The sequence below is a fragment of the Phyllostomus discolor genome, chromosome 3 (assembly GCF_004126475.2).
Source record: "Phyllostomus discolor isolate MPI-MPIP mPhyDis1 chromosome 3, mPhyDis1.pri.v3, whole genome shotgun sequence".
NCBI lineage: Eukaryota > Metazoa > Chordata > Mammalia > Chiroptera > Phyllostomidae > Phyllostomus > Phyllostomus discolor.
The window spans coordinates 39,911,103-39,930,395 of record NC_040905.2 but is presented as its reverse complement, the minus strand read 5'-3'; the positions used below and the strand labels follow the sequence as shown (position 1 = coordinate 39,930,395).

The following is a 19,293-nucleotide window of genomic DNA, read 5'->3' as shown; positions in this document are numbered from 1 at the left end:
ATTCTGAGTTTAACATTTCTTTGGGTTGGTAACTTTCTAGGTATTATGAGAAGCAGATTGCTGATCACTGGCAACAGAGCATCAGGCCTAGGATTGATTTTTCTGACATCTCACTGCAAACGGGATGGCACTACTCAGTGGTGAGGTGCTTAAGCCGTTCTCTGAGGCAGGAGCCAGGTGTGAGGGGGCTGATTTGCAGTATTTGTCAATTTCTATGGTGTAAATACTCTCGGGGTAGCTGATTCTAGCCTACTGAGGTTTAATAATCAGCACTCAAAGTCCAGCTCTCTGTAGCAGGCTCCAGCATGCTACTGGCTCTACCTCACTAAGAATAGACAGTCTTGGTTTTCTGGTGGGTAGTTATAGATTGACAGCTAAGATAATAGTGTAGTTATTAGAACTGAGGACATTTTGTTGTTCAAAATTCAGCCTAATGAGCTGCAAAACCCAACTCACGCCTATACCACAAGTTTCTCAGCATTTACTTTCAAAGACTCTAAGGATCTATGTGACAGCTGAGCTAATAGCACTTTTAAAAACTTTATTTATAAAAATATTTATAAGAATTACAGCCTAAAAATTGATTTGTCTTGGGCTGGAACCATGGAATGTAGTGAAATGTAAAAGGTTTTAATCCAAGAGTTAAGTCAATTTATCAGTAGTAATGGTTGCTCGTGTGACCATGCTCCTCCTTCTCATAAAGTTCAAATGCTCTTTCAGGAGTGTGAAGCAGCTGGCTGTTCCAGACCCCGTTTTATTTGGCCCAGATATGAGTCATAATTTCTTTGGAAGAAAGGATTTCTCTGTTTTCCTTCTGAAGTGCTATGCCTGTCAAATGGGTGGCTTCTGGAGTAGAAACAGGCACTGGTTGGCTTGGCTACTATTTGGCAAAGGAACCAGTCTGCGTCTTCCTAGGAAATGATCATTTTCCTATACACATTTGTAGGGGGTAGTCATTAGTTTTATTTAGTGCTGTTCCTTTAAATGTATGAGTAAAACATATCAGTAAATTATTCTTTGAAACAGTCACCTGAATGTGCTTTCCATACCACCATGTCATAAAAGCTGCTTATTATATTACTATCCAAAAAACAGTATTAATACCTTGCCTTTGTAGAGGTTAAGAGTAATCTGGAGTATGTTAGTTCATATCTTTCCTCATAACCTCAGTTTGTAAATTAGTGTCTTCACTTGTAAAAACAGACATAAAATAGTACCTACTTCATGGCGTTATTGTGAGGATTAAATAAAATACTATAAATAAAGACTAAGTAGCCCTGGCTGGCATAGCTCAGTGGATTGAGCACGGGCTGGGAACTAAAGTGTCCCAGGTTCGATTCCCAGCCAGGGTACATTCCTGGGTTGCAGGCCATAACCCCCAGCAACCGCACATTGATGTTTCTCTCTTTCTCTCTCTCTCTCTCTTTCCCCCTCCCCTTCCCTCCCTAAAAATGGATGAATAAAATCTTTAAAAAAAAGATTAAAAAAAAAAAAGACTAAGTATAGACTTGGCATTTAGTAGGTTCACAATGAATCAAGAAATTATTTTTATATTATTATTCTTCTGATCTTTTGCAAAATTCTTTAATTAACCCAATCTCATGTGAACTTTTATTATAGTCAATGAATTAAGTAAGATAAGTATTATTATAGCCCTTTTAAAGATAAGGAAGGGAAGGCTGAGAACAATTAGGAATTTCCCCAAGATAGAATAGCTGGTAAATGGCAGAGCTGGGGTGTGCTTTTCATATAATGTGTTATATATAATTAACCATAATACTACTCTGCTGACTCAAAACAGTGCCAAACTAATAAATAGTAAAACTGCTTTTCCAACTAGAAGAATGTTTTCATTCATGACCAAGGTAAACAGTATTGATTTTGGAAATGCTATTATTTCTTCCATTGAGAGTAGCAGCAGAAACATTTCTAAATGTTTCCAACATGCCCAGCACTACATTAAACACGTTACATGCTCATTTCTTTTGATCCTCAGAACAACCTCCTGTGGTAGGTTTGGTATTCTTTTTACAAATAATCACGATAGCTGCATTTCTAACCACTCGGCCTGTGCTAGACATTGTGCCAAGGATTTAATCTGCATGCATTATCTAATTTTCATGAGTCCAACAACCTTCAGAAATAAGAAGCCCCTATTATTATTATTATTACAGTTTCCCAATGAAGATAATAAACAAATTTGCTGTTACAATTTTAGAGCAGGGAACCTCTTAGACATTATCTCTGTGTAATTATATACGTTAAATGTAATGCCAGGATTTTCTTCCTAAAGCCAGGTCTATTAAAAATAATCATTAAAGTAGAGATTGGAGAGAAACAGTTGTTGGGGATAGTACATTTGTACATTCCTTTGATAATAGCGCACTCCCAGGATTGCAGAAGAAAAAGACATGCTGTGAAAAACTTTAATTTTGGAAAGTCATTGTATTAGTCAGACCCTACTAGTTTGTATAAAGATAAATTCAGTTTGGCAACTGTACACTGAAGAATAACTATTCTTAACACCCGGTAACACATCATAGTCTTTCCAAAGTATGTTGTTTCAGGGCGTGTGTTGCTATTAATACAACTGCCTCTCTACAGGAAGTATACACAGACAGCTCACAAAAACAGGAAAGTCACTCAGGAACCTGCTTTAAAACTCTTGGTCTGAACTCATGAGATTTTCCTAAAGTCACAAGGAATGGCTGTCACAAATTAGAACTCAAAGAGAAGAACACAGTTTTTCTTACACTTTACCTCAGGCAATAGTATAATCTCAATCTTGTGCCGATTGACCTAAACAGACTAAGGGACAAAAATTTTTATATCAACCTTGTCATTTTGTAGATAAAGAAACTAAGATCACAGCTGGATATGATGGACATCTGACATTTTTGCCTGCCCAGAATACATTTCCCCTTCTGATAATAGCCCTTTTCCATGGAATTTTCTTTGGGACTTCTCCCTGAATCATGATCTTTCAATCTGGAGACGGCTGATCTCACCCCAGTCCCAGGTGGGCACAGACTAGGCGTGGACACACAAGGTCACAGTGAAGTGCTCACAGGCAGGCACAAGGCCGAATCTGAATTAATTTAATACGGAAGTTTAAATACATCCAAGACCACACAGTTAATGCCAAAGCCAGGACTGTTCCCTGAGTCCATTGCTCTTTTCATACTCACATGCCACATAACCTATATAAGTAAGAAAAAGTTCTTACTAATTTAAAAAATAGTTGAAGTTTCCATTTCAGTGCTAAGAAACCAGACTGTCTCAGGCTCTATGCTACTTCCTGTTTATATGTTAAGTACCTGGGACATATGCCCACAGTTCCTTCTATTTCCTTAAAGAAAACAACGATTTATACCAGGCCGAGGATAGGACTGTATACATGGACATCACCAGATGGCCAATATAGAAACCAAATCAACTATATAATCGAAAGCAGGAGATGGAAAAGCTGTATTATCTCTGCCAAAACAAGAGTAGAAGCAGATTGTGGTACTGATCACAAACTATTGATATCAATCATTAGGGTAGAGCTGGAGAAGAGCACTAAAAGAATCCCAGTGCCAAAATACAATGTAAATAACATTCCTGATGGATTTAAAGTCCACATAAATAACAAATTTGCACTGTTAAGTTTCACTGACCAAACCCAGAAGAACTGTAGACTAAAAGTAAAAATATTATTAGGGAAGAATGCAAAAAAAAAAGACAATGCCAGGAGTAAAAACAAAAGAAAAATTGAGATGGGTGACGAAAGAAACACCGAGAGCTGTTAGAGATAGGTGAGAAGCAAAAGGTAAAGGAGACAAAAGTAGGGTTCAAGTCCTGGACGCAGTTTTCAACAACCATCACATAGAGACTAAAGAGCACTATTACAACAGTCAGTGTAAGGAGATGAAAGAGAACAACACAAAAGGAAAAACAAGAAAGTCTAACAAAAGGTTCAAGAAATAACAGGGAAATCCACAGCTAGACTAGGAATGCTGACTGACCAACAAGGAAGTACAGTATTCGACCTGGAGAAAATACAGGGAAGGTGAAGCTGTACACTGAACCTCCACACAGAAGAAACAAAATGAGGACATACCTTTGAAGCAGGTTCCTATGAAGAAGAACCTGTAGTTCTACTGTAGAAAGCAAAGCGAAAGCTGCCCTGAAAGTACTGGGAAGAAGTAAATCACCAGGGGGTAGATAGGATACAATTAGAATTATTTCAAGCCATAGAGACAGAATCTGTCAAAATAGTAATAAGAATGTGTCAACATGGAAAACAAAACAATGCCCTGTAGACTGGAAACATTTAATCTTTTAGAAAGGGCATATCAAGGAGTGTAGTAAGTATAGGACAATTGCCCTCATTTCCCACACAAGTAAATCAACCCTCAAGGTAAAGCAACACAGGCTTCTACCTTGTAGGAAGCAAAAGATGCTGGAGCAAGCTGCATTCAGAAAAGGGAGAGGCACTCAAGATCTAACTGTGAACATTTGTTGGGTACTGGAGTACTCCAAAGTCTATGTTTTATAGACAACAGTGAAGCCTTTGACTGTGTGGACCCATGGAAAGCTACGGGCTGCTCTGAAAGAAACAGGCATGCCTCAGCACTTAATTGCCCTGATGTGTAACCTGCACTGTGGACAGAAAGCCACTGTCAGAATATGGAAAGACAATGACTTCCTACAGGCAAAGGCATCAGACAAGGGTGCATTTTTATCTTCTTATTTGTTTAACCTATATATGGAACATATAGGAAAAAGTAGGTTAGATTCAAAGAAAAAGTAGGATGACACCATCTTACTGGCAGAAAGCAGCAATGATTTCAAATGACTTCTGATGAAATGGAAAAAAGAAAAGCAGAACTGCATTTAAACAAGAAGACAAAAATCGCCCAGGCTGGGTAGCTCAGTTGGTTAGAGCATTGTCCCAATATGCCAAGGTTAGAGGTTTGATTCCCAGTCAGGGCACGTACAAGAAGCAAGTAATGAATGCATAAATAAGTGGAACAACAAATGCATGTTTCTCTCTCTGTCTCTCTCTCTCAACCTTCCTGTCTTTCTCTCTAAAATTAATGAATTAAAAAAAAAAGGAAGACAAAACTCATGACAGTAGAAGTACACAACTACAACATAGACAATGAAAACACTGCAACTGCTGAAGAGTTTGCTTACCTTGGTTCAGTCACTGATTCAAGTAGAGACTTCGGCCAAGAAATCAAGAGAAGGCTAAGTCTGCTAAGCACTGGAAGGACTAGGAAAGATCACTGAGAGTATAGTTTTGTCCTCCCAGTTACTAGGTATGAATGTAAAAGTTGGACAGTGAAGAGGGCTGATAGGAAAAAAAGTTGATTCATTCCAAATATGGTGTTGGAGGAGAGCTCTACAGATACCTGCGACTGCTAGAAAGATGACCACGTGGGTCCTAGAGCAAATGAAGACTGGAACGTCACTGGCAGCAAAAATGACAAATATGAAATCCTGTTTGGACACATCATGAGAAGTCAGGGCCCTTTCGAAAAGACCTTAGTGCTGGGACAACAGAAGGCAGCAGACAGAGGAAGACCCAGTATGAGATGGAATGACTCACTGGCTTCACTCCCATCACATCAAACTATCTGAACTACCTCCCTGCAGTTGTACAGTCCATTTGGCAGAAATTATTGTCTCCATCTGGAACACCTTGACCCTTCCATCTGGGGTTGATAGATTCACAATTGTTGACCAAAGAGTTTGCATTGTATTGTAGCTTTGGTGTAAAATGTGAGATTATTCATACACATGCTTTTCATGTGCAGCATTTCTGGAGGAATATATAAGAAACTCGTACAAGCTGATGCCTTTGAAAAAAAGAATGGGGGAACTCAGATATAAGGGTAGGAGAGAGACTTTTCACTCTACTTTTTTTTTTGTGCCTTTGGAATTCTGAGCCTTGTATCATATCAATAATATGACTAAAGCTAAAGATATGCTTGCTTTATATAACCCAGTAATTCTACTCCTAGGCATAGATCCAAGAGAAATAAATGCATATGTCCAGGAAAAAAGATATATATAAGAATATTCATGGTAGCTTTTCTCATAGTAGGCAAAAACTGAAAACAACACAAATGTCCAAATAAACTGATATATTTCTTTATTTAACAAGAGAAAGTAACCAAATTTAATACATACATATGTGTGGGAACCACACATACATGAGAGTTAGACACCCCATGTGCATGGGAGGTTCCTGAAGTATATCTATTTAATGAAATACCACATAGCATAAAAAAATAATCTGACATAACTTATTATGGACATAGTGTTGAGCTAAAGAATCAAACACAAAAGTGTAAATACTGGATGATTCTACATATTTCAAGTTCAAAAAACAGGCAAAATGCATCAACGGTGACAGAGCAGTGATTATGTCAGGCCAAGGTGAGGGCGTGGAGGGAGGATACTGACTGGGAAAGGATACTGTTTGGTTGGGAGCATTCTGTAGCATAAGGGGGTGGTGGTTAAATGAGTATATACCTGTGTAAAATATATGTATGCAATGGACTTGTACATATGTAAAAATAATTAAGCTTTACACTGGAGATGAGTATATTTTACTGTATACACATTTATAAAATTTTTAAAGTTTTTAAAAAGCATGACAAGTATATATAACTGATTTGAAAAATGTTGATAAAATAATTTTTAAAAATCTCAACCAAATGTCAGATGGTTTTGCCCTTTACATAAAAAAGTCAATGCAATTTTTATACTGAGTCAATTAAAAACAAAGCAATAGGAAAAATACTAAAAATTTCTTTATATACTCAAGAGAAAAGTTTGAAGCAACTATTGATTGTAAAAATAAAATTCTGATGAAAACAATTATAAAACAAAAACAGAATTTTCTATAATGACCCTAAAGCTTTAAAACTATCAAGCAATGCTTCAGCTTAGGGGCAAAATGGTTCTTTTACAAGTGTATTAAACATCTTATAGAAATGTAAGCAAATAAGTGGCACTTTGACATTTTATCAGGGGACACCATGGTAACTGGGAGAGAGATTTCAGTTTGTGGAAAAGTGGCAGCTAGACATGGAAGTGACAAGGGCAATTTTGAGTAAATTAAATAAGGTTTATCTGGTCTACAGAGAGGCAGAACAATGGTGATCTTTGTAGAAAAAAACAAAACGAAACAAAACAGAAAAACTAGGGAGGTCAGAGAAAAAGGCAAAGAGACAGGGTTCTGGGCATCCAGAATCATTATAAGTGAATTCAAAAAGACATGTGAAACCCTGGCCAGGTAGCTCGATTTGCTAGAGGGTCATGCCTATGTACCAAGGTTGTAGGTTCAATCCCTGATCAGGGCACATACAGCAACCAAGGAATGCATAACATAAATGGAACAACAAATGGATATTTCTCTCTCTTTCTCTTTCTTTCTTTTTTTTTTTTAAATTTATTTATTTTTAGAGAGGGAAGGGAAGGGGGGAGAGAGAGAGAGAGAGAGAGAGAGAAACATCAATGTGCAGTTGCTGGGGGTCATGGCCTGCAACCCAGGCATGTACCCTGACTGGGAATCGAACCTGCGACACTTTGGTTCGTAGCCCGACTTTCTCTCTCTTTCAAAATAAATAAATAGCCCTGGCTGGTGTGGCTCAGTGGATTGAGTACCAGCCTGCGAACCAAAGGGTTGCTGGTTTGATTCCCAGTCAGGGCACATGCCTGGGTTGCCCGGCCAGGACAGGTCCCCAGTGAGGGGCATGCAAGAGACAACCACACGTTGATGTTTCTCTCCCTCTCTTTCTCCCTTCCACTCTAAAATAAATAAATAAAATCGTTAACTAAATAAATAAATAAAATAAATAAATAAAATTTAAGAAAGATAAAAAGGTATGTGACACTGGAAAATAAGCTGCTTTAGATTATATCAGATGAGCTCAAGAACAAAAGAAGGGAGGGAGAGAGCCCCCCAGAGTGAAAGCAACAAGTACTGCTTTTTAAAAACACTCAGTTCAGGAGAGGCAGTGAGGTGCCAACAGGAGGTGTTCAAAGGTCAGCCCTCCCCATTACCAAGATGTAATTATTGAGCATCTAATTTGTCAGGTTTTCCCCCCTCTTAATGAGTTACTTTTCATTTAAATTAAAAAGTAATAAAGACTTCTAGCAGAAAATTTGGGAAATAAAATTTTAAGGAGGAAGAAACCAAAAAACCACACAAGAGATGATCACTGCAGCATTCCAGCACAGGACAATTTCTGCTAGGCAGAGAACGCTGCACAAGAGCGGGTCAGAGGCTCTCCTGGCCGAGGAACCAGACCAGTTTATCATGGGAGGTTTGTCATTTTTATTTTATTGGTACATTTTCCCTCTAGAAGCTCTAACAGGGCAAATATTTTTGGCTGTGTTGTTCCCTGCTGTGTCCCAGTGTCTGGCACTTAATAGACAGTCCAGAAATATTTGTTGAATTAACTGTTTTTTTTTATATTTACTTATGAGGATTATCTGCTACTTATTTTTCCTTCATAATTAAAACATTTAAAATCCTTTCCATGTTCCATTTTTATGACTTTTCTTGTTCATCAGGACAATTTGCCTTATTAAGTAAAAATATCTATTGTAAACAAAGCTTTGTTATTTATTTTAATATCACTTTGTATTTCTTCTGTGATGCCTTGTGCACTCCCCCTGAATAGTTGCAGAAACAATTCCTTTTATTCCTTATGTTAATCTATTGCCCATATAGCTTACTAAATAGAACTTGAGAAACCAATTTCATGTCTAATGGCATTGCAGCTCATTTAAAAAACAAACAAACTAGGATTTCTTTTTTTAAATTAGAATTAGGCCCTGGCTGGTGTGGCTCAGCAGATTGAGCACTGGCCTGCAAACTGTAAGATCACTGGTTGGGGGTGTATGAGAGGCAATTGATCAATGTTTCTCTTCCTTTCTCCCTCTCTTCCCTCTCTCTAAAAATATAAATAAATAAAATATTTTTTAAAAATTAGATTTAGGAAACAATGAAAAATTTTCCCCAAGATTAGGACATGACTTTGAATAGCAAAAACAATGAAGGAGATTTGATGATGCTCACAAGTCTAGTGAAGGAAATTAAGAATATTGAATATTTTTGCAACAAAAATTTTTAGGAAGGGCAGCTGGAATTACTCCAGTTTGAAACGGAACATGAATTCTATAGCTAACATTCCCACCCTTGGAATTAAAACAGGACCCTTGAAATCTTTTGGAATAGGAGATAGTCAGGGATCTTTAACCATCCCAAGGCACCCAAAGCCTGGGGAGCTATAACAAAGTTATTTGTGGGGGCGGGGGAACGTAGTTAAGCAAAAGGGGGTTTATTGGCTCGTGTAGCTGTGAAGTCTAGAGGTGAAACTAAGCCAGGCAAGGCTACGTCCAGGGGCTTCAACAAGGTCAGGGTTCTTCTCTCTTCCAGCATCCATGTGACCAAATCTCAGCAGACCAATTTGTCCTGCGTGGATCCTGTACCCTTTGCTGGATCATGAGTAGTAAACAGAGAATAAGGTACCTGAATTGGGAGGGTGTGGGTAGGGCCTGGGCCACATATATGTCCATCTAAGGAGGGAAATAGATCAGCCTCACCCAAACCAAGTGAAGTGGATTCTCCACGAGGGGATTCTGTCACCACATGGAGTGACAAAGGGTACTGATGACCATGTTGAAATTTACCTGGGACTGTGCTTCTGAAATACTGCCCCCACTTTGTGTTCCAGGAAACGGCTCACTGCAAAGAACCTCACCCATGTGACTGTGATAAGTTTCCCGGTGACTCCTTGTCTACTTATGACAGCCAGACACAAACTCTAACTTTCCATTCTCTGTCTCAGAAATAATTAGCTGAATTGTTTGTTCCCCTCACCATGCTGAACAAAATGTCCACTAACTTAGCTTGATTAAACTTTAGTCAGGCTTTTCTTCTTGCCCCCAAACTTGGTCCTGGAACTTGGCCTACCTTTGATTACAGGCATACCCTGGAGACATTGCAGATTAGGTTCCAGACCCCAGTAATAAGGTCAACAAAGTGAGCCATACCTTTTTGCTGGTGGAGGGTGTTGCTTCAATTTGTTTTAAAAAAAAAAAGCAACAGCTGTGAAGTGCAATAAAGAGAGGTACGCCTGTTTTATAAAAAGGAACAACCCTTCCTTAATGAGCCTTCTACACATCCCAATCCACCACACCTGGCTCTTCCCATTCTGTTTACTCCACATTGCTGAACTTTCGAGATGCTGGCAGACTTTATGGTGCATGATCAGATCACCTGCCTCATTGCTATGCTCCCCACTCCTTACTGCAATAATCCTTTATAATAAAAAAATCTCACTTTCCCTTAGTCTAGATTTATTTTACATTTAACGTTCACCAAAGAAAACAATGGATGTCTACCACAATACTCTGTTATCCAGTGTGATGGGTCTTAAGGGACCCCTCTTCCCCACTCTCGGTTTTGAATCAATTGAGAAGGAGAAATAGAAGCCGAGATCAGGCAGGTAAGAGCTTAAAATGTCAACTTCAGTGATGGATGAATAGATTTTAAAAATGTAATATATACATACATTAGAATATTATTCAGCCTAAAAAAAGTAAATTTTTTGTTGCATGCTACAACATGGATAGAACTTGAGGATATTTGCTAAGTGAAATAAGCCAATTACAAAAAGACAAATATTGTACGATGGCCCTTATCTGAACTATTTAGTATAATCAAATTCACAGAAGCACAAAGTAGAACGGTAGTTGCCAGGGGCTGAAGGAAAGGGGAAACAAGGAGTTGTTGATTAATGGGTAGAGAGTTTCAGTCTTGCAAGATGAAAAGTTCTGGAGATTGTTTGCACAACAATGTGAATATAATTTACGCTGCTGAATCGTATGCTTAGAAATGACTAAAACGTTATATTTTATGTATTTTTTACCACAATAAAACTATTTTTTTAAAGTAAGCTTCATTATTAATACAGTTGGTTAGAGAATGTGACAGATCACTGGTCAAACGGCTTACTAATACTTCCCTGGTTTAAAAGAAATTTCTTTAAACTCCAGACCTTCTTGCAGGACAGGGCCTACTCATAAGCTTATCTCAAGGTAAGTTCTTAAGGAGAAACCACTCTGAAGGAGAGAGCTGAGTGACACATCAGCAGTTCCTTCCTTCAGTCTTACCAAAGAAGGGAATTTTTCCTAAGAAGAGAATGAATGAGGGGGAGAGGTCTGAGCCTCCTGAGTTGTTCCTTCGGGGGAGTGGACAGATTCGAGGGAATAAGCATTTACTCCTAACCAGTCTGTTAAAAAGAAAATGCATAGAACAGTGATTTTTCAATTGGTATGCCACAAGAATTTTTAAAACATGCAATACCTGACTATTTAGGGTCACTGGCCTATTTTCTCTTAGATTGGCAAATTAAAAAATGACAACAGCTAAGAAGAAGTAGCTATCCAGTGTGAATGCCCTGTCTTTAACCATAAATAAGTAAATCATATAATAGAGTTGCATGTTATTGGTCACATTTCGTAACAAGTTTGTGTCTAATTGGCCAGAAATCTTTATATACAAGTATAAGGATCTGATTTTTCAAAAACTCACTTTGGAACAAAAAGGGTAGGTAAGTACTATTATTTTTTTTAAATCAAGCAAAATTATATTGATACTATTTTTTTTGTCAGATTGGCAATATACAAGGTCTGTCCAGATGGTATCCAGGCATGTAATAGAAAAATAGAGACATTTATTGAAGAAGAAATAAGATATAAGAAACATTGTACATAGGGCAATGACACCTCAGTGCGCTTCAGAGTAGGTACTGCGGGACCTCACACAGTTCTCCCAGTCACCATCAGCTGCCCCATCGTATTTTCCTGAATCTCATCAACAGACTGAAATCTCTTCCCTTTCAAAGGTGATTTTAGTTTTGGGAAAAGCCAGAAGTTGCAGGGTGCCAAATCTGGGCTATAGTGGGGATGAGTCACCTGGGTAATTTGATGTTTATCCAGAAAACTCTGCAGGAGACATGATGCATGAATGGGCACACTGTTGTGATGAAGGTGCCGATCACCAGTTGCCCACAGCTGCAGCCTTCTGAATCATCCGAATACTTTCCATGGAGGAATGTTCAAGCTTAATACAAAATTTGATGCAGATCAGTTGCTCTACTCACTCAGTCATTTTGAATGCAGCAGCCACAGAGTACACATGCTCACTCAATGGCATCTACCACCCCCACTAACTAGTACAGTGAAGCCATCATTGTTCACCCATGTGCATTCCAGTCCACTTTCCTTGGCTGCCAGATTATGTCGATGTCACACAAACCATTTTTGTTATATTAACAATGGCTGGACTATTTCTGGACAGACCTCATTCGTGTGTGTGTGTGTGTGTATTTGGTGTGTGGCAGAATTTTAGTAATTAGTTTATATGTACTATGAGATGAAAAAGGTTGAACATCACTGCATTAGACTGTAGACTGGGAGGTAATATGAAAAACTTAGAAGTTTTTCAAAGTTTTACTGTTAGTATAACAGGCTTTGGGGTTATCTTTCTCTTTTCTCAAACAGTTTTATTGGTATGTGCTTTTTAAAACATAATTTTGCTAACATTGGCAATGCCACTGTTATTTATAATAATTTAATACACTCAATTTATTAACTGGCTTAAGGAGGGAAATAAGAGTGATTACTGATGTACAGTTTACATTTTATAATTATCTTAGCTATTTTCTGGCTTTTGTCATGTAAGTTTCATTAGTAGTATCATTGAATCTAAATAGTTCCAAAATACTTTTATTTGCTAAAGCAGACATCTGACTTACATATTTTCATTTAAAAAATCTTGGGCACAAAAAATTCAAGGTGAGATACAAGTAGATTAGATACATATTTTTTTTAATGTATAATTTAATACACTATAATACTGAGACAACCCTATTATTTCCAACAGCTCTATAGTAGAACAGATTTTATTTTTCTAAATTATCAGATGAGAAAACAGAAGCATATTATGTTAAATTATGTGCTTGGGATCATATATCCAGGGAATTTAAAACTCCATTCTTTCCTCTTTGTGCTTTCCAAAGAAAGTACGTTTAAAATTACTTCTCTCTCACTAACTACCTTGTACTAAGAGGATTATCTTTACGAAGTTGCACTTATCTGCAATCAGATTTTAGAGAGAAAAACTTAATTCACAATGAATGTAAATTATACCTCAATTTTAAAATGTAAAGAACATAAAACAAGATTGGGGGGAAAATTCCTCTGTGAGAACTCCAGGCAAATAAGTGAGTACACTCAGAATACGCTGTGGAACAACACTTGGGATAGAATAGAGTAAAACACTTTGCATCTTTAAAAAAAAGATGTTAAAAAAATGTGTATCTGCTATCAACCCAATGCACATTTGGTCTGAATAATTTCTACATCCTCAAAGACAATCTCTCTTAGGAATTAATCCACTTAGGAAATTACTTCCTAGGACTTACACTAAAAAATGAAAGGGACTTATCTATCACATTTGCTCTGAGGGGAAAATGGTGTGCTTCAGATAAAACATTACAGTGACCAAAATACCTCCATCTGTCAACTTTATATTCCTCTCATTTAGTTCACATCATGCACTTTGGCAGGATTCACGGGAGAAAAGCAGACAAGCCCCTATTTTTACCATTGTTGAAAGCATGCCAATTTGGCAAGGGGTGAGACAATGGGCATTCACACACACTAAGAGGATAAATTGGTCCAGCCTTTCTGGAAGGTAATTTGGCAATATACAGGATATCAAAAATTAAATATGCATATCCTTTGGTCCAGAAATTCAACTTCTGGGAATTTATCCCAGTAAACGAATCAGACAAATATGTGTAGATATACATACAAGACCTCCACGAAGCATTGTTTACAATAAGGAGGTGTTGGAAACAGCAGATTTTATTCTAAATAAAAAGATTTAGATAAATCTTTTATTGCTAGTGGACTGATTAAATACATTATGGTGTATCTACATTTTTTTTACAATTTTATGAGTCAACTTTTATTTCTCAAAATGGGTCATTGCCTTGTAAGTTGATCAGAACCTGAGTTCTAAAAATGAAAAGAACTAGAATTAGCGATGGACTTGCTACATGATCCCCAATCATCATAGCTCACTTGTTTACTTTTTAAAGATATTATTTTTCAATTACATGAAAGAGCCTGGAAGGTAAGCTGAAAACTCTCAGGAAGGAGTGGACACTTCAGTTCCCAGGCAGAATGTCTTTTTCTTTGGGGAGACCTCCCTTCTGTTCTTAGAACTGTCAACCAATCGGATCAGGTGCACCCAGATTCTAAAGGATAACGCATTGTACTTTCCTTGATGTCAGCCGACTGCAGGTGTTTACGACATTTACAACACACCTTCTTCATAGAAACACCTAGAGTTGACTGGATAGCCCAGCCAAGTTGACAAATAAAAATGACCAGCACACCAGTTAAATGTCACTGAGTATCTGGCAAGTATCTGATTTTAGATTTGGAACCTGAGCCTCTGAGAGATAATGACTCTTGTCCTAGAAAACAGGCTGTGGGTCTGTTTGTTGTTTGTTTGTTTTCATACAGGGTTTCTCAGACAGAGACATATGCAGTCCAACTATCCGTCTGATTCAGTTCCCAAGATCTTAAAAATGTGGGAGAGACAGAACCAAAAAAGTATTGTCTGTCTTGGAGTTGCAGAAACCTGAAAACAAGTGGGACTGAGGCATCTGGGGAAGAGCCCAGGGGTGCCGTGTGGAACCCACGTAGGGCAGAGGTGGAGGTGGCATGCCTCATGAAAAGATGAGGGACTTGGGAATCAGACACACCTGGCTTTAAATGAAGCCTCTACTATTTTGCAAATACTGAGACCTTAAGAAAATTCTTAGTTTTAATAAATTCCCTTTTTTGAGGTATAATGTGTGTATAGTATAATGTGTCTATTGAAGTGTATATGTCAATGAGTTTTAACAAATTTAGGCACCTGTGTAATCACACACATAATCAAGATACAGAACAAGTTCCTCGGCCCCTCCCCAGTCAGCTCCCTCGACACACCAGCCCACAGCAACCACCGGCCTGCTTTCTGTCACTATTGGTTAATTTAATTTTTAACAAATACTCATTGAGCAACTATGTGTCAGGCATAGTTCTGGGTGCTGGAATATAGGAGTGAATAAGATAAAAATAGCTGCTGTTATGCAGAGGGAAATAGAAAGCAAACTAAATAAATGAGGAAATATGTGGTGTGTCACATGGTGATAACTGAACAAAATCAGGGGAAGTGATTGGGAGCGCTGGAGTGGGGGTGGGGCACGTGTTGTCTTTTGCAAGAGGGGAGTCAGAGATCACATTGCTGGTAAAGCAGTGTTTGAGCAAAGATGTGATGGAAGTGAGGGCATGAGCAATATGGACAGTAGGATAAGAATGTCCCAGATAGAAAGAACATCATGTGCAATGACGGGTGGTGGGTGTTATTGAGAATCCAACGTGGTTGGAGTAAAGGGATAATATGAGAACAGGTAAGAGAAGAGGTCCAGGTAAGATAAGGCCTTATAGCCCCTGTGAAAACGTTGACTCTTAATCTTAGTATAAGGAGGAGCCATTGCAGGGCTTTGAGCAGAGGTGTGACATCACTTGACATGTTTATTGAAAGGATCGGTCTGTCTGCTGTTAGGAATTGATGGTAGGGACCACATTCAGAATTAAAGTAAAGTGCCTACATAGGAAATTTTTAATACATTTTAACTATTTGGAGGTTATTGATTTCTTAGTACAAATGAGGCTATGACCTTTTTGTTTCATTTGTTTCTGTATAGTGTAAATATAGATTTGTTTATTTACTTAAATATTTGGGGGCATGGTTATCCTAGATGCTGGGGAATAAAGGTGGAATTAAAAAATATAAGACTGGCCCTGGCTGGTGTGGCTCAGTGGACTGAGTGCCAGCCTGTGAACTAAATGGTCGATTGGTTCAATTCCCAGTCAGGGCACATGCCTGGGTCTCAGACCAGGTCCCCAGTCAGAGGCATGTGAGAGACAACCACACATTGATGTTTCTCTCCCTTTCTTTCTCCCTCCCATGCCCTCTCTCTAAAAATAAATAAACAAATAGATAAAAATATGAGACTTGCAAATTCACAGAAACAGAAAGTAAAATGGTACTAGGAATGGGGGAAAGAGGAAAATAGAAAGTTTTGTTTAGTGGGTACAGAGTTTCAGTTTTGCAAGATGCAAAAGTTTTGAAGATTGGTTGCACAACAACGTAAATATACTTTACTAAACTGGAATTTACTATATTTAGTAAATATACTTTACTAAACAATGTAAATATACTTTACTAGACTTCACTAAAGATGTTAAATATTATGTTAGTGTTTTTTTAACCATAATTAAAAAGTATTTAGTAGCAAAAAAATAAAAAAGTGACTATTGTTAGAGGAAATAAACAAATTAACAAGGGAAATAGTAGGTAGAAATAAGTACTTATGATAAAAAAATGATAATGATGTGCTACAACTGAAGGGTTCCTTTAACTTAATAGTTAAGACCAGTAAAAAACGTGTGACCCTGCCTACGGAGAGATACGTGCAGGTGTCCATGGCCTGATGGGACCCTACCCACTGAGGAGCAATATCGCAAGCAATATGGAAAAGTCTTACTTCTTTCATCCCTAGGGTGTGCAGTAAACTCTGTAGTTTAGAAATAATGCCATTTCTTGCCCTACTAAAAATGTATGTGTATGCATATGTATGCATGCAATGTGCACACATATGCCATAAATGGGTACACATGCCCGTGTGTACATGTATGTGCCTGTATGTGCACATGCCACATTAAACAGAGAAATATCTGGTTGCTTATCCAGAACCCAGGTAATAGGATGTAATTTGGAGTGACCTGCATTTTTGTACTTTTCTGTATTGTTTAGATTATTTAAATAATAAGAATGTAATATTTTCCCTAAAGGAATAAAGCTATTTTAAAAATTAAAAATTCAACAATTTTTATTTTTATTTTACTAAAATTAAATACATTTTAGTTTTTTAATTTGAAGGTTCTGCAGTATGAGTTGATAAATGGGAAGTGCTTAGAATATATCTAGAACATAGTAAATGCTAAATAAGTCTCGGCTGTTATTATTTTACTTGTTAACTATGTGGTAGGCTCTGCTCTAAGTATTTTATATGTATTTTCTCCCTTAATCTTTACAGGTGCTACAGATACTCAGACACAGCAGGTTATGCCAAAGATCACACAGTTAAGTAAGGAAACCATATTTTACAGACAAATATCTTTTAACACCTTTAACATAGATGGTTATTTGAAACACCTTGGCCCTGTATTTGTATACAAAGATGCATTGTTAAGCATATTCCCAACTGATACTATAAATATGTAACTGCTTTATATGATTCAAAGAATTGCTTATAAATTCTATAAGGTTTCTGGAAGTATCACTTTAAAGTTAGTGAATTAAATAACTATACATTCTTAGACATACATAATTTATACAAAGAACTACAATTTTTACTTCACACTCCATTGCAAAATTATTAATAATAATACCAGTTTAAAACAATAATAGTATCAGTTTGCCCTTGAATAACAATTTATACTTTACAATGCACATTCACGTACACTGGCAGATCCTGACCTCCCAAAGCACCGAGTGAAGTCATCAGGCCGGACAGGCATTGATGTCCCTCCCTGCTTACAGCTGAGGAAGCTGAATCACACATGCATGCTTCAGTGAGAATGTCTTCGGCCACAAGTGGCAAAAGCCCTGCTTGAACTGGTTTAAATGACATAGAAAATTATTGGCTCACTTACTCGGATGCCAGTGGTCTTCAGGGTTGACACCATTTAGCTGCACTGACTCTATTTCCTCATTACTCTCTCGTTTCTGTCCTTCACTGAGTGGTGGCTTCATCTTCAGTCTGATGCAGTTCTGTGCCTCCAAGAATGACAGAGGAAAAGACCCTTTCTTTCTGTAGCTTTATCTTGAAAACCAGAAAACTGTCCTCAGAAGTCCATAGCAAACTTCTCCTCACTTACCACTGGCCCAGATTAAGTCATATGCCCACTCCTAAATCAATTACTGGCAAGGGGCATGGAATTACCCTTCAATGAATCTTGAGGATTACGGTGACACTGACCATTCTGAACAGATGGGCCCAGATCGAGGCAGTGCCTTCCGCCTCTGCCCTGATCATCAAAGCCCCAAAGAACCACCCAGACACAGAAACAGCAGCAGAAACATTGAGCACATTGGAAGTACCACTTTTGATGATATTGTTAACATTGCCCGACAGATGTGGTGGAGACCTTTAGCTAGAGAACTCTCTAGACCCATAAAGAGATCCTGGAGACAGCCGGGTCTGAGGGCTAAGATGCTGGCGGCCACCTCCCTCATGGCATCAGAGATGACGCCAGTAGTGGGGCAGTGGGCTGCCCAGGTAGGGAAGAACTACAGAGGAAAATGCTGCAAGTAAAGATCGCTTGACAATAAAAAAAAACCCTGAATATTTTGCACCATTTGCTTTGAATTTTTAAAGAAAACAAAAAGATTGCAGTCATAGCTGAAGACCTCTGATATCTCTCCCAGATCTCATTCTCCATTTTCCCTCACCACAGTCCTGAATATGGTGTCCATTTTCATGTGAATATATATATTTATATACATAATAAATATGAATGATATATATAAATGATAATCTGGCTATATATCTTCCTGTAATGGCACAATAGTTGGACACTGTTCTTGGGTGACATCTATGTCGATATTTGCAGCTTTGGTTCACACACCTTCACTGCAACACAGCCCATCATTCAAATACACCCCGATGCATTATCCACTTCTGTTTTTCTACCCTGTTTGACTATGCCACACAAAGCTTTTGTGGACATTCTAGTAAGTATCTCATGGTACACTTGCAGAAGAGTTTGTCTGGCAGCACCTACCTTGGTACGGAACTACTGCCTGTGTTCATTTTAGCCTTAATAGATAGTCAGATTGCTGCTAATCTGACACCTGTGAAATGAAATTGTATTGTTGGTTTCAGAAGTATAATAATTTCTTTTTTCTCTTATATTTCCTATGTGTTTACAACCTTCCAGTTTTGTAAATTTATCCTATTTTCTACATTGAAAAATTTCCTTTATCATAGAAAATTGTAGTTGCTATTATGAGTCTCTTCGTCTTGATATATCTTATTTAAGTAGACTGTTTTGTTCTTTGAAATGTATTTTATTATTTGTTAGACATAGAAC

At 37.8% G+C, this 19,293-nt stretch overlaps 1 pseudogene; it reads right to left on the bottom strand.

Moving 5' to 3' along the window:
• LOC118499361 overlaps nt 1-17,953 on the bottom strand; it is a 51,474-nt pseudogene extending 33,521 nt beyond the window's left edge.
• Between the last annotated feature and the right edge of the window lie 1,340 nt (nt 17,954-19,293).